The sequence below is a fragment of the Tupaia chinensis genome, unplaced genomic scaffold, assembly GCF_000334495.1.
Source record: "Tupaia chinensis unplaced genomic scaffold, TupChi_1.0 Scaffold143878_1, whole genome shotgun sequence".
Classification (NCBI taxonomy): Eukaryota; Metazoa; Chordata; class Mammalia; order Scandentia; family Tupaiidae; genus Tupaia; species Tupaia belangeri.
The window spans coordinates 665,837-680,044 of NW_006203729.1; positions in this window are offsets into that span (position 1 = coordinate 665,837).

Below are 14,208 nucleotides of genomic sequence, written 5' to 3' on the forward strand. Positions count from 1 at the left end.
AAAAGAAATCTGAGGATGCCCAGACACAGTCCTGTAGACCAGCCCTCGAAGGCAGGGCCGGGCTGGAATCTGATTCCTGGGGCTCTCCCAGTGTCCACAGTGCTGACTCACCCTCCTAGAAGTGGAAGGGGATGGGCCCGCGGGCTGCTAGTGACGGGAGGAGGCAGGAGCCCTCACAGAGTCCATGGCTGTTACTCTGCCATCCCCAGCCCACACTCCTGGTTCTGGGAGTATAAATAATAAAAAAAAACAAAAGCGTTTCTGTAACGCTTCTCACGTCCCTGGGCACAGGCTTAGGGTCTTCGGGCGTGCTAACTCAACCCTCACAGTTGCCCTGTGAGATAGGCACCGCCATTACCCCACTTCACAGACAAGGACACTGAGGCAGCCAGCCAGCCCCAGAAGCCTGAGTGGCCACTCCCTCTGGGCACTTCTGGTTCAAGTCCTCCGTTTCCCAGAGAGAAACAGCCTCCAGAAGGGCCAGGCGGAGCCCGTGTCCGCGGCCAGCTGGGGCCTGGGCCTGGGTTCCGGCCTCTGGCCACGCTGCCTTCCTCAGAAAGGAGTGCTTCTGGGGCCAGCAACGCCGTGGTGGTTAAGGCACCGGACTCCCACATGGCTGACTGCGGCTCCCGTTCCAGACCTGGTGGCTTGACACTCACGGGTATGCATGCGTGACTAAGACCCCAGGAGGAGGACGGAGGAGAAGCAATGGCAGCGTCTGTCCCCCTGGGGGCCGACTCTCACCTTCCCCTCATGGACTTTCTCTACTTCTCTGGCAAAAACCTAAAAGAAAAAGAGAAGAAAGAGCTGCTTCCGGGCTGTTGTGACCACAGGGCTCGTTACCGAGGCTGCAAATTGAATGAAATAGTTGCTCGGCTACAAAATTAATAACAGATTTGTTTGTCATCAAGGCAGCATTGTTTAATAAAATTAGTTCAGCTGAGCATAATTACCTTCATATAAAATTCTCCCTTAAAAATTACTTTGATAAATCTGAGCCAATGAGACTGCAGGGCAGGCTTTGTCTCTGAGCGCCGACTGGGTTCCGGCGGCGATATCCTCAGGCCAGGAGTTCAACTTCCAGAGCTGTCGGGCAGTCCCCTGGGCCGAGAGCATGTAACCCGGCTTCTCCAGGGCACCGCCGCCCTTTTGCCAAACTGAACATGTTCCTTCCAAGTAGGCCCCGTCTTTCCCTCACCCCTGCCGGCTTTCATACTCGCCCCCAGCCTTCTCCAAAGCCTTCCTCTGCTGTATCAGGGCTCCCTATTGCCCCTGAGCTACTCTCCCAGAGCTCCATCTCATGGCTCCAGGCCCTGCAAATCTGGCCCCATGGGAACTTAATAAACACAGTAACCTAATGGGGATCGGGTGGAGGCCTTAGCCTCAGCTCAGTCCCACTCACGCTGATGTTCTCGGACAAGTGACTCCACCTTGCTAGGTTCCCATTTAATACCTGTAGAGTGGGGAACAGCCATTCGCTGCCCAAGGGGCAAAGAGGGTCACGGGAGACCACGGTCCTCACAAGGCCTGGCCTCCGCCTGCCCCTCCTCCTCCACGACTGGTCTGCTTTCAAGGCCGGGCCGCTCAGTGGCCCTGCTCCTAGGCTGCCCTGTCGCTGTGAATACATAGCCCTTCGCGGAAGGCCTCTCTTCTGCTTCTCTTTGATTAGTTGGATTTCTTCTCAACTTTTTCTCTTCTATTAGCGAGAGAGAGTGCGCAGCCAGCAGGGTCTCCACACTGATCCCCCAGCCTCGGACCCCCCTGGGTCATGGGCACGTGTGTGCGTTTCAGGCCAAGGAGGTCTCCGGGCTTGAACCAGAGCCTCCCGCGTGGACTTGCCGTGCAGAGTGCTCCATTTTACTCCTGCTTCACTATCTCCTAGCTGGTTGGCTTGGACGTTAAGGTCAGGTACCCCGTGACCCTGCATTGTGGGCCTGCTCTGCTAGCCCCAAACCTTCTCCCTGTCCACCCCCTGCACTTGGCCCTGAGACCGTGGGTGCACCAGCACGGCGGTGGGCGGCCGCCCTTCAGGGATCACACCCTTGCCTTCCTTCTGCTTTCACAGCTGGGTTCTGGTTTGTGTCCTTGTTCGTTTCAGTGATTTTCTGGGGAAGCTCACTCTAGAATCACAAGGTGGCCGCACTGGACGGACGCTCAGAGGTTGGCCCAGAGTCCTGTTCCAGAGGGGAATGGAGGCACAGCCCTCTGAGCCACTGGCCCTGCCGCCAGCCCCCCGCTGCCTTGCTGTCCGCTGGCAACTCCCGCTTGTTTTCTGTTGGCTCTTGCTTTGCTCTGGCTCCCATGAGCCCTCCCTGAGCCTGTCGTCTGTGTCCTGAGGGGTTCCCCGTCTTCCCAGGTCCTGGGCTCCAGTCCGAGGAGGGGAGTGAGGGCGGCTATGGAAGCAGAAAGCCCAGTTGGACCCATAAATCTTCCCCGCACCACCTCTAGGCCTGAGCTCCCCACAGGTTGCTGCAGGATGCCAGCGGAGGAAGGGGTCGAGGAGTGCGCAGTGCTGCACTACCCCAGGGGGCCATTCAGAGGCCCCACTGTCCCCTGGCATGGCAGTGTGCAGCCCTCTGCCCTGTACTGTGCCCTGCGGCTGAGGGCCAGTGGGAGCCTGGGCAGACACGCAGGATAGGACAGGGCTTAAACGGCGGGGAGCAGCCAGGACGTGCAAGGCCGTGGGGTGGACCAGCGATGATGCCAACGCGGATGATCAGATGTCAGAGCACGGGGGCACCTGGGCATGTGGCCTCGAGTCCAAGGAGCCCCTCCCCTCTGCTCCAGCAGGAGCCCTGGCTGATGGCTTGAGCAGAAGAGACCGTGTCTGGGTGGAATTCCAGGACTCAGCAGCAACCCAGAGGCTTGGGGACAGGGGCGTGTGTGGTGGGGTGGCAGGAGAACTGGGCTGGCTCCCCTGCAGAGAGAAGGGAGGCCCTCAATCTCCCCTAGTGCTCTACACTCTCAGGGCCCAGACTGCGCCAGACCCTTCTGAAAGGCCTTGCCAGCCATCCAGCCAGAGGCCCGGGAGGGGCGGGCGTGGGGGCCGTGGCACGCACACGGCGGAGTTCTGAAAATGTGCTTCCTAGGCACCAGCCCCTCCTCGGCCCCCCAGCTCCCTCTAAAGCCCTTTTTGAAGGGGACCTCAGAGCTCTAATGAGTTGAGAGCTTTTATGGGAGCCCAGGCAAACCAATTAGGTTTGCTTAAAAATATTGTATTCATTAGCATGAAAATAAAGCTGAACTTTTTAGAGATAATTGCATCTTTTAAAATGTGGTAGTCTTTGTCTGGGCTTGTCTCATAAATATGCATGCTGCATAATCCTTTTGGAACCGTGGTCGCAATCATGAAGAACGCACAGCCATAGCCAGGGTGTTAATATTCTGACAAGAGGGGCGCCTCTCGGGCAGCGGTGCCACCAGCAGCGGCCCTGAGGTGTCCCTCTAATCCCCAGCTGCAGCCTGCTCGCAGGAAAGGAGCCCAGCCCTGCTTCCTGGTGCCATAGACCGGGCTCCGGTTCTAAATGGCCGCTTTTGTGCCGTCTCTGAGGCTGTGGGCTGCAGGATTCTCCGCTTTGCTCTACAGTCAGGGAAGGGCAGCTGAGGTCAGCTCAATTTACAGCTGGGGAAATTGAAGCCTCAGGGGGTTACGTGGGCCGCCCAGGTCCCCCAGCACGAATGGAGCCGAGATGAAGCCCAGTTTGCCATGGTGGGCTGAGGCTCTTATCAGAAATCAAGCCAGAGGCCTTGCCAGGGAAAGATTGCAGTGCAGTTATAGCAGGGAGGCCACGTGGCCTTGGTGGCCGGGGGCAGGGTGGGCAGCTCCAGCCACCCCTCCGTTTCCATCAGCTGCCCTCAATAAACATGCCAACCAACGAAAGCAGCAAGCTAACCAAGTCAGCACAGCTCTAAGGCAAGGCCTGGGTTGCCCCTTCCCTGCTGGGAGCGCTCCTTAGCCTTCTGGGTAGGAATTCCTCAGCGGCCACTCGTACCTTCCTGCAGGGCTCCCGTCAGAATATTAACACCCTGGATGCGTTTGCGAGCTGTCCCCTGTCACTTCCTCCCCAGCGGAACAGCTTTATAAGATTAATATCTCACTTTTCAGTGGGAAACTCAGACTGGACTCCAGGGAACACAATGAGCTCCGTGAATTTTCATTTCGGCACATTCTGCCCATGCCCCAAGCTCAGCCTCATGGGGCTGCAGGGACAGTAGCGCAAGGTGCCTGCCTGCCTACGCCCACCATCTAAGGGGAGTGCTATGGTGTAGATATCCCCCAGTAATTCGTGTGCTGACATTTGGTTGTGATGGGATTAAGAGGGTGGAAACATAGCCTGGCCATAGTGTTGATAGGTGGGGCCTTTGGGAGGAGGTAGAGATTAAGGTTGTTAGACTGGGGCCTCCATTATTGAGTCCTGGTGGGCTTATAAGGAGACAGAAGCAGACGAGTGCAGAGACAGTGAGACACCGCCGTGTGCACTTCCTCCCTCTGCCATGCTGCGAGGCGCTGGAAGACCCTCAGCAGGTGTCATTTCTGGACCTTGGCCCTCCAAACCTGAGCTCCACAACCTTCTATTTTTTTTTGTTTTTAACTACCCAGACTTGGGCATTTTTTTGTTTTTAGCTACAAAATGGTCTAGAATGGGAGGCAGGAAGGAGTGTTCATCACTACCATAGGTAGGTAGCAGGGTGGCTAGGTCCAAGACCTGGGCTCCCTCCAAAGATACGCTGTGAGGTAGCTTGTAGGTGGTGTGGTGGTTAAGGCGCTGGATTCCACATGGCCAACTTTGCGGTTCAAATCCCAGACCTGGTGGCTTGTGAAACATACCAGGCACCTGTGCGTGCACGCTCCAAATCCCGAGAGGAGAGGAGAGGAGAGGAGGAGGGATTGTGGGTGGCCATCCCTCCTCAGGGTGATTTTTGTCTCTTTGTTTTCAGGCATGTACACACAACTACGGCAAAACTCTAAAAAAAATAAAGGAAGAAGAAGAAAAAGACAAACTTAGGCGTGTGAGGAGTGGCAGATCTCGGGGGGGGGTGCTGAGGTGGACTGGCGTGGTGGCGTAGACCACCCGTGCGGTGAAGGGGGGCAGGATTTGGGGGGCTTTGGGGAACAGCCGGAGCAGAGGAAAACCTGGGGTTTGGAGAGTGTTTCACAGTATCCCAGCCTAGGCAGTTCTTGGCAAAGTTCTTTCCCGTCTCCCTCCTGAATCTCTTCTCGTGGGCCCCTGTGTCTTCAGCTGCTACCTGGCTGTCTCTCCACAGCCCCTCCCCGCCCCCCCGCCCTGGCCAAAGCCACACCTGCGGGCCCCAAGTTCGCCTCTCCTTTCCAGGAGACCCAGAGTCCCACAATGCCCAGCGGACTGAGGAACCACAGCTCACTGACTCACAGCCCTCCCCTTTTGTCATTAAAAAACTAGTAGGCTGACGCACAAGGAAATTGCTACTCTCGAACCATTTTGGATTAAAATGGAGATCTGACCTTCTCCGGAGTGCGTCTGTACAGGGGCGTCTCATTCCATCCTCAGGAGGAGCACGCGAGATCACTACAGATGGGGGCACTGAGGCAAAAAGCACTGTGCTCTTCTAGCTGCCGCGGACTGGGCTTCCTGCCCCGGCTGCCTGTGCACCCGGGAAAGGAAGTCCCACGAGCCCATCGGCGCGCTGGGATGGAAGCTCACATGCAGAAGAAGGACAGACGTGTGGCCGAGTAGCCGCGAGGGGGCTTGCACCCATTAGCTCTGGCGGAGGGCGCTTTTGGTTGTCGAAAGCAAGGTATGATTCCGAGCTTCCTAACAGAGGAGGCAAGTTGGGTGGGGGAGCCCTGAGCACAGAAGAGGCTGCCCGGGTGGTAGAGCCGCTCCGCAGAGAGGCTGTGATCGTGCGACTTCCCGGGGGCTGGCATGGCAGTGCAAGTCACACGTGTTTGGCTTCAGGTTTTCGAGAAAGAGAAGCAGTTAGACCAGCAAAGGCCACCCCAGAATACTGAGATCAGGGATGGCTAAGTGCAGTTCCCTCAGGGGGAGGGACACCGCAGGCTCCCTCCCAGGGATGCGACTTCCTGGTGATTGGGAAGTGGGGGAAGGCTTGAGGTGGCTGATGCTGGGCCTGTGGTCTGCTCTGACTTCAGTTCCTGCTCTCGGACCCCTGTGCTAATGCCGAATCATTCCATCTGTATCTAGAACGTCTGGCCAGCCTGCAGTGGACACGTACCCTGAGCCAGTCAGCCTCTGCCGTGGGAAGTCACCGAGATTTGTGGGCAGCTTGTCACAGCAGGATGTAGCCTACCTTGGCTGAAGCCAGAGGGGCATAGCTTTTATTTTTCTTTTAAGGAATTATCCATTTAATTTTATTTATTTATTTTCATATTTTTGGAGAGGTTTTTGCTTTACGGCACATGTGCTCACCGGAAAGACAGAGACAGAGAGACAGAAGGACAGAAAGCGAGAAATCACCCCCCGGGGGGATGGCCATGCCGTAATCCCTTCTCCTCCATTCTCCTCTCAGGATCTTGGGCACACACGCACACGTGCCCAGCATGAGTTTAAGCCACTGGGTCCGGGGCTCAAAACGTGGTCGGCTACATGGGAGTCCAGCGACACAGCCATTACGCTAACTGCTGGTCCCATCAACTTAATTTTTTTTATCATCATTATTATTTTTCAATTTGCTACAGGGTACACATGCTTACCAGAGAGAGATGGAGAGACCGAGAGGGAAAGTGAGAAAGCAAGCTGCCAGGACTGGGATCTGATCTGCAATCAGCCATATGGGAGTCCAGTGTCCCAACCCCCTTGCCACCTGCCGTCCCGAGGGGCCTGACTTCTGCATTTTCCTGGACGGAGAGCTGGTTGTTGACTTTGCATTCTCTTTTTGTTTAATGGTCCACTTTTTTTTTTTTTTTCTGTTAAGGTTTTTGCTGTATTGCTTGCCAGAGAGACATAGCAAGAGGGAAGTGAGAAATCATCCTCAGGAGGGATGGCCACACCACAATCCCTTCTCCCTTCTCCTTCTGGGATTTTAGGCACAGATGAACAGGTGCCCAGCATGATTTTCAAGCCGCCAGGTCTGAGACCCGAACCGCCGTCAGCCATGTGGGACTCCAGCACCTTAACCACTGCGCCATCTGCTGCCCCCATGGCTCACTGTCTTCTGCTCATGTGAGATGCCATGTTTATAACGTTCCCAGTCTCAGAGAGACACAGGTCCACAGCTGCGCTCCTCGGGCTGACCCACTTGCCCATCCTGCTTCTCTTTAAAACGATAAGGCTTTTTATTGTCTTCTGATATTTAGATGAGGCTTCCTAGCTTACCTTGTTTCCTCTGGTGAATTTACTCTTTGGATACACTTGAGAGTTAGTTTCTGCGAGTTTCATGCACGTCCCACTAGGACATGGGTTGGGATTACACTGAACGTATGTAGCGAAGGAAGGGGACTTCCTGTCCCTGCGTATTGATGTTTCCTCTCCTTTCCTTTTCATGTCTTGATTAACCCTCCTTACTGCTAAGAAATATTTCTTGAGCTCCTACTATGTGCCAAGCATTCTGCTGGCCCAAGGATCAGAGAGGAAGAAGACATAATGCATGCCACCCAGGCGTTCACGGTCTGGTGGGATCTGGGCAAGACCCCTGACGACGGCCCTGGGGGAGGCAGGAGTCCATGGGGCCCGAAGGTGGGGTGAGACGGAAGTCTGCCTTGCTGATGAAAGCGTGAAGGGCAGTCAGCCTGAACGGGCAGCACAAGGGCATTCCTAAATGTGGCCGAGAGTTCCAGGAGGAACGGGCAGGAGAGGAGGAGGAAGTGGGACCCGGCTGGTGCAGCGTGCCTCTTGGTGGAGCCTGGACTCGACCCCCGGGCATCAGGGCACTGCCGAAGGGCTGTAACTGAGATGCCCTCTGACCCAGTGGGGCCTGTATTTGAGGCATGGTCTGACGACTGCCCATGATTAATAACCTAATTGACCAGTTTGGAGCAGAAGCCAACCCAAACGGTATCAAAGACTAGGGCCTAAACGGACTAAGACCCGGAAATGCCTAGCATTATTGAGCACCTACTCTGTGCCAAGAACGGGCATAGCACAGCATATTGTCAGAGCGTGATGGCACATTTTCCAGAACATAAAGCCTCACAACAACCCCGTTCTGCAGATGAGAGACTAGAGGTTCAGAGGGCTTAGGTGATCGGCCCCAGGTCCAAGAGCTAGCTGGGGCCGCACTGCGGAGCCTCAGTTTCCCAACCCGGGAGACTTTCTGCCTCTCTGCAGCTTGTCTTCTTATAAAAAGGAGCTCGTTCTCGGGCTGGGGAGGAGAGGGGAGGCTTGTTCTTGGCCAAGCTTCATTTAATTTTCCATCAGTAGGTGTCAACTGTGAACTAGTCAGAGATGCTAAAATAACAGCTTAAAAACATAGGAACAGAAATGGAAATGTAATTTTAGCACGCCGCGCCAGCCCCTCCTGAAGAGAAGTGCCGCTCATGGAGTATCTGTTACAGAAATGTAACACTTAGGAACCGAACTCGCCGGAGTTGCTGGCGATGTGCAATTTAGCAACTTGGGTTGTTAAAGAAGGGAGAGAAAACCCAACCTCGCAGGCAGAAAATTGAAAACAAAAGGAAGAGGAGAGAAAAAGCAGCATAGCATTCCCGCCTCTGGTGGCAGCTTCCTCTGACGGCCTGGGGAGCAGCTGGTTGGGTAAGAAGGGTCGCCCGAGAGAGGTGTTGGATGGGACAGGAGGCTGGACGCAGCCGGTCAGCCTCAGGGCCTTGACTGGCAGATTAGTGAGCGCCCATTTCCCTACGACGTGCAGAGCTGGCGCTGAAGGGCAGCGCTCACCAGAACCTGGGACCTGGCCCTGCCAGTGCAGGACAAGGAGCAAGTGTGTGGGCCAGCAGGTGGTGGGTAAGGCACTGGGCCCCCCACAGCCTACTCCGGTTTGAGTCCTGGATCTGGTGGCTTGAAAATCAAGCTAGTCGTGTGTTGCCTGTGTGCCCCAAATCCTGAGAGGACAGTGGAGGAGAAGGGGTTGTGCTGTTTCTCTCTGTCTGTCTCTCTCTGGCAAGTGCATGTGCCCAACTGCAAAAAATAAATAAATAAATAAATAAATAAATAAATAAATAAATAAATAAATAAAAAAAAGGGCTGTGTGGGAACAGGGACCTCACACAACCGAGGGGACGGGTGCAGCTGTGGCCTGGGAGGGCCATGCGAGGTGCTCAGAGAGGGACTGTGGGCCACAGCGTGTAAGTGGAGCTCGCCGTTCCCGTCTCAGTGCTGGTCCTGTCACAGACCATCTCACTGTCCAACATCAACCTCTTCACGTACCAAATAGTGGACATTTCCTCAAAAGGTTTCTAAGGCCCCTCCAGGCTCTACGCCTGCCGTTCCATGAGCTGGAATTCATGTTAAGGCTTGTCGGTTGCCAGTGGCAGACCTGCAGTTCTAATCGGTTCAACCAACGAAGGGACATTTATTGACTTAGCTAACTGTGAAGGTCAGAGACTGCTCAGTTCAGGTACGGCTGGATCCAGGGGTTCGCAGTGTTCCTGACCTCTGTCTTCCTCTGGTTCCACTGCCATTTCTGCTTCCTTCCCTCGCCACCGTGCTGGCTTATCTTCTATCATGAAGAGATAGGGGTTTGGGGCCTAGTGGCTAGGGGAGCCAGACCATGCTGGCTGACTGCAGCTCAAACTCCAATCTGGCAGCTTGTAAACACACAAGGTCCACGTGTGTGCATGTGTGTGTGCTCAAAAAAAATTTTTTTTTGAGATATTTTTGCTATAGGGCGTGTGCGCTCGCCAGACAGACAGAGAGAGACATAGAGACAGAAAGTGAGAAATCACCCCCCAGGAGGGATGGCCATGCCGCAATCCCTTCTCCTCCATTCTCCTCTCGGGATCTTGAGCATGCACGCACACTCGCCTGGCGTGAGTTTTAAGCCACCGGGTCCGGGACGCGAACCGCGGTCGACTACGTGGGAGTCCAGCGACATAGCCGTTACGCTAACTGCTGGTTCCCATGTGCTCAAAAATCTTGATGGGATAGAGAAATGGAGGAGAAGGGATCACGGCATGAGCAAACCCATAGGGCGCCCCCCCCCCGTCTCTGTCTCTCTCTGGTGAGTGCATGCACTCTCTGACAAGAGAAAGAGATTCTTTTCTTTTTTTTCCCCTCTAGGTTTTTGTTAGAGGGCGTACGTATGGTGATGGAGAGAAGGAAAGTGAGAAATCACCCCTGGGGGGATGGCCATGCCACAATCCCTTCTCCTCCATTCTCCGCTCAGGATTTTGGGCACACATGCACACACACCCAGCATAATTTTCATGCCATCAAGTCCGGGACTTGAACTGGGATTAGTTGTGTGGAAGTCCTGCACCTTAACCACTATGCCGCTTGCTGGTCCCAGAGAGAAAGAGATTCTTTTTTTTTTTTGAGAAGGTTATTTTGCTATAGGGCATGTGCGCTCGCCAGACAGACAGAGAGACAGAAAGCGAGAGATCCTCCCCTTGGGGGGATGGCCACACCACAATCCCTTCTCCTCCGTTCTCCAATCGGGATCTTGGGCACGCACGCACACGCGCCCGGCGTGAGTTTAAGCTACCGGGTCCGGGACTTGAACCGCGGTCGACTACATGGGAGTTCAGCAATATAGCCATTACGCTAACTGCTGGTCCCGAGATTCTTTTTGATAGTTCCAAAAGACTACTCCCCAGGAGCTTAGTCCCACCTAAAGTGCAGGGAACGGAGTTTCTTCTGGAAAAGGCTTTGGGCGGCAGCTGACAGGAGAGTGGATGGATGGCCAAGGTGGCAGAGGCTCTGCGCCCGGCCTGGGAGTGTTTCAGGGCAGGTGGGATGCCTACAGGAGGCGGGCAGCAATCCGAGGAGAACTGCCTGGTCACCGCCGTGTGGTAGGCCTGGCCTGGCCAGATGTGGGCCTGGGTGAGTGCAGACCAAGGCCACAGGCCGCATGTTTAAATGTGGAAAAGCCACAGCGCATATGAACACCTGTTACAGGAAGTCGGCTGCTGTGCGTATTGGGTCTCATGCGCCCGCATGACGGTCTGGACTTTCACACTGCAATGGGACTTCTCCTCCTATCCCGGATTCTCTGCCCTTCTGTGTGGGCATAACCCATGTGTCCACACTGCACACAGCCCTGCATGCGCTGGCATGGGTGTGCACACTGACCCAGTGGACGGCTGGCCTGGGCGCGTACTGACCCTTGTTCTTACAGAGGTGGGGAGCCTTGAGGAGTCCGAGCAGAGACCAGGCTGCCTGTGCCCAGGTCCAGAGCGACCTGGGGATTCCTGGGAGGGCGCTGCCCTCTCACGCCCTCTGGTGCTCACAGGCATGCGTCCCGTGTCTCCCACGTCCTTCACCTCAGGCCCCTTGAGATTGAGCTTCGGACTGAGGACATGTCTCTTGGGGTCTTTTCCCTGAGCCCTCTCCCCTGCTCCTCGCTGGTCTTCTTCCTCTGGCTGTCAAAGCCCACAGGGGCTCCTCACCAGAGACCATACCTCAGGGCCCTGTAATGGCTGACTAGAGGGACTTCCGTAACTGGCTCTCCAAAACACGCTGGGTGAAGGCAGGGGACTAATGCAGAGGAGTGCAGGGACCTGAGGCAGGAGTGGTCTGCAGCATGGAGCCCATTTACCTCACCCCTGAGACCAGCTGCTCCCTTCCACGTGTGTCTAGACCGACCACGCCCAGCCCTCCAGGCGAGCGGCCTGGGCCCTGCCACTGCAGCTCCTGCTCACCACACTGGCCCGCCTCTCCTCGTGGGCCCTCTTCCCACTCCTACTAAGTCTGCTTGTGGCCCAGCAGCCCCTGCAAGGATCTCCTACAAGGAGCTGCCCACACCTGGGTCCCCCGGGACGTTGTGAAAATGCAGACTCAGGAGGTCTGGTTTGGGCCAGAGAAGATGCATTTCCTTCTTTCTTTCTTTCTTTCTTTCTTTCTTTCTTTCTTTCTTTCTTTCTTTCTTTCTTTCTTTCTTTCTTTCTTTCTTTCTTTCTTTCTTTCTTCTTTCTTTCTAAGAATTATATATTTAATTGTATTTACTATTATGATTATTATTATTTTCATAGGGCACCTGTTCACCGGAGAGAAACGGAGAGAGAAATGAGAGGGAACGTGAGAAATCACCCCTCGGGTGGATGGCCATGCAGCAATCCCCTCTCCGCCATTTCCCTTCTTGGATTTGGGGACACATTCACACACGCCCGGCGTGACTTTTAAGCTGCCGAGTCCAGGACACTGACTGTAGTCAGCCACGTGGGAGTCCAGAGCCCTTAACCACCATGCCACCTGCTGGCTCAGAGCGGTTGCATTTCTAAGCACACTCCTGCTGATGCAGTGGCCCTGGGTGGAGGGCTCCGTGGTGAGTGCTGAGGCTCTGCAGGATGCGGTCCCTCTGCTGGCTTTACCAGCCACCCCTGGCCTCCTTCCAGGGTGGACAGCTGCCCTTGTTTGTCTTGGACTGCCCTCTTTTTAAATTTTTTTTCAGGTTTTTACAATAGGGCACATAAGCTAGCTGAAGATAGAGATGAGAGAGAGAGAAAGTGAGAAATCAGCCCCCAGACGGGATGGCCATGCCTCAATCCCCCTTCCAGTCTCCTCTCAGAATTTTGGGCATGCACACGTGCCCGGATTGATTTTCAAGCTGCCAGGTCTGGGACTTGAACCGTGGCTGGCCATGTGAGAATCCAGTGCCCTAACCACCAAGCCGCCAGCTGGGCTCTGGACTGCCTCGGTTTTAAAACCCAGGGTGGATGGTGATGCAGCAGTAAAGCACCTGCTGACCCACATGGGAAGGTTCTGGGTTCCCATCTGGAGACCTTCCTGACTGCATGGGCAAGCTCTCGCCCGTGACCTGGGCTGGCTGGGGGTGGGGTGCAGCAGGAAGACCTTGTGGGTGCCTGTCTTTCTGTTTCTCTGTCTCTGTCTCTCTTGCTCACGGAAAATAAATAAATAAACGCAAACTGAAAGTCCCACCTCTCGGGAATCCCTTCCGTCCTGGGCAGTCCAGGGCTATGGGCACACTTCTGCCCACCCACCACCCAGCCTCGCTCCCTCCCTGGCCCCTCCTATCCCAATGCTGCCCACCCTGGCCTTCTCCCTCCTCTTCCCCACTTAGTTTCTACCTTAGCAACGGTCGCCATCAGCTCACTGCTGTGTCACCTCTCCACCCTGTTTATGGTCTGTCCCTCTCCGTTAGAAGGAGGTGCCCCAGAGCTGGGAGGGTTTCTTTCTCATCACGGGTACACCCGGGTGCCCACAATGCCAGGCACACAGTGGGGGTGCAATACGAACAGTCGAGTGACTAATCGCATGCCTGACCTCCAAGCCAGCGCTGCCCAACTTCAGCTGCACCCGGGGAAACTGGTAAATTGCAGGGTCTGATCTGGAGGTCTGGGGAAGGGCCAAGATTCTGCATTTCTACAGGCCAGGAGCTGGGGCGCCTGCGAATGCTTAGGTGGCGGCTGTAAAGGGTGGTCCCTTTCTTCCCTCCCAGTGGCCCCCTCCCCTCCCTGGGAAGAGGGAAGAATGGGTTTGGAGGTGGGACTCCTTGGAACAGACCAGAGCAGGTGGGCCGTCCCCGTCCCTGTGAGGAGGGGCGCTGGCTCTTTGTGGCTGGGTGGGCCACCAGCTGGCCCAGCAGACCGGGTGACTCAGAGGTGAGAGTGGCCAGAACCAAACTTGCCCTGTTCTGTGCTGGCTTTCAGAAGGCGCTCCCCCCTCCTGCTTCTCTGCACTGTCTCTACAGCTGGCTCGAACAAGCAAAGGGTTTCTCTCCAGAGCCAGGCTCTGTTTGGCTTTGCACCTGCTGCCGGCAGCTGCTGCCGAGGCTCCGTTAATGGCACAAACGGAGCCTCTAATGGACGAGGCCTAAGCCGGGTTGGCAGCAGGGCTGGGGTGTGGGCTGTGCAGACAGTTGGGAATTCTGCCAGCTACCAGGACCCAGGCTGCTCTGTCAGTCAGACGGACGGCCAGACGGCGTATCGGCCAGCCAGACAGCCGCCTTGGAAGTCGTCACCCTCTCAGGCAGTCTGAGGGAACTCGGCGAAGTGTGGCCAGGCCCTGTCCCTCTAGAGCTCGTGTTTTAGTGGCGAGGAGACTTTGATGTAGAGAAGACTTGAAGAACGAAACAAGGCCTGGGTGAGAAGCGGGGCCTGTGCTGTGCTGTGCGTGTGGAAGCCACGGAAGCACGGTT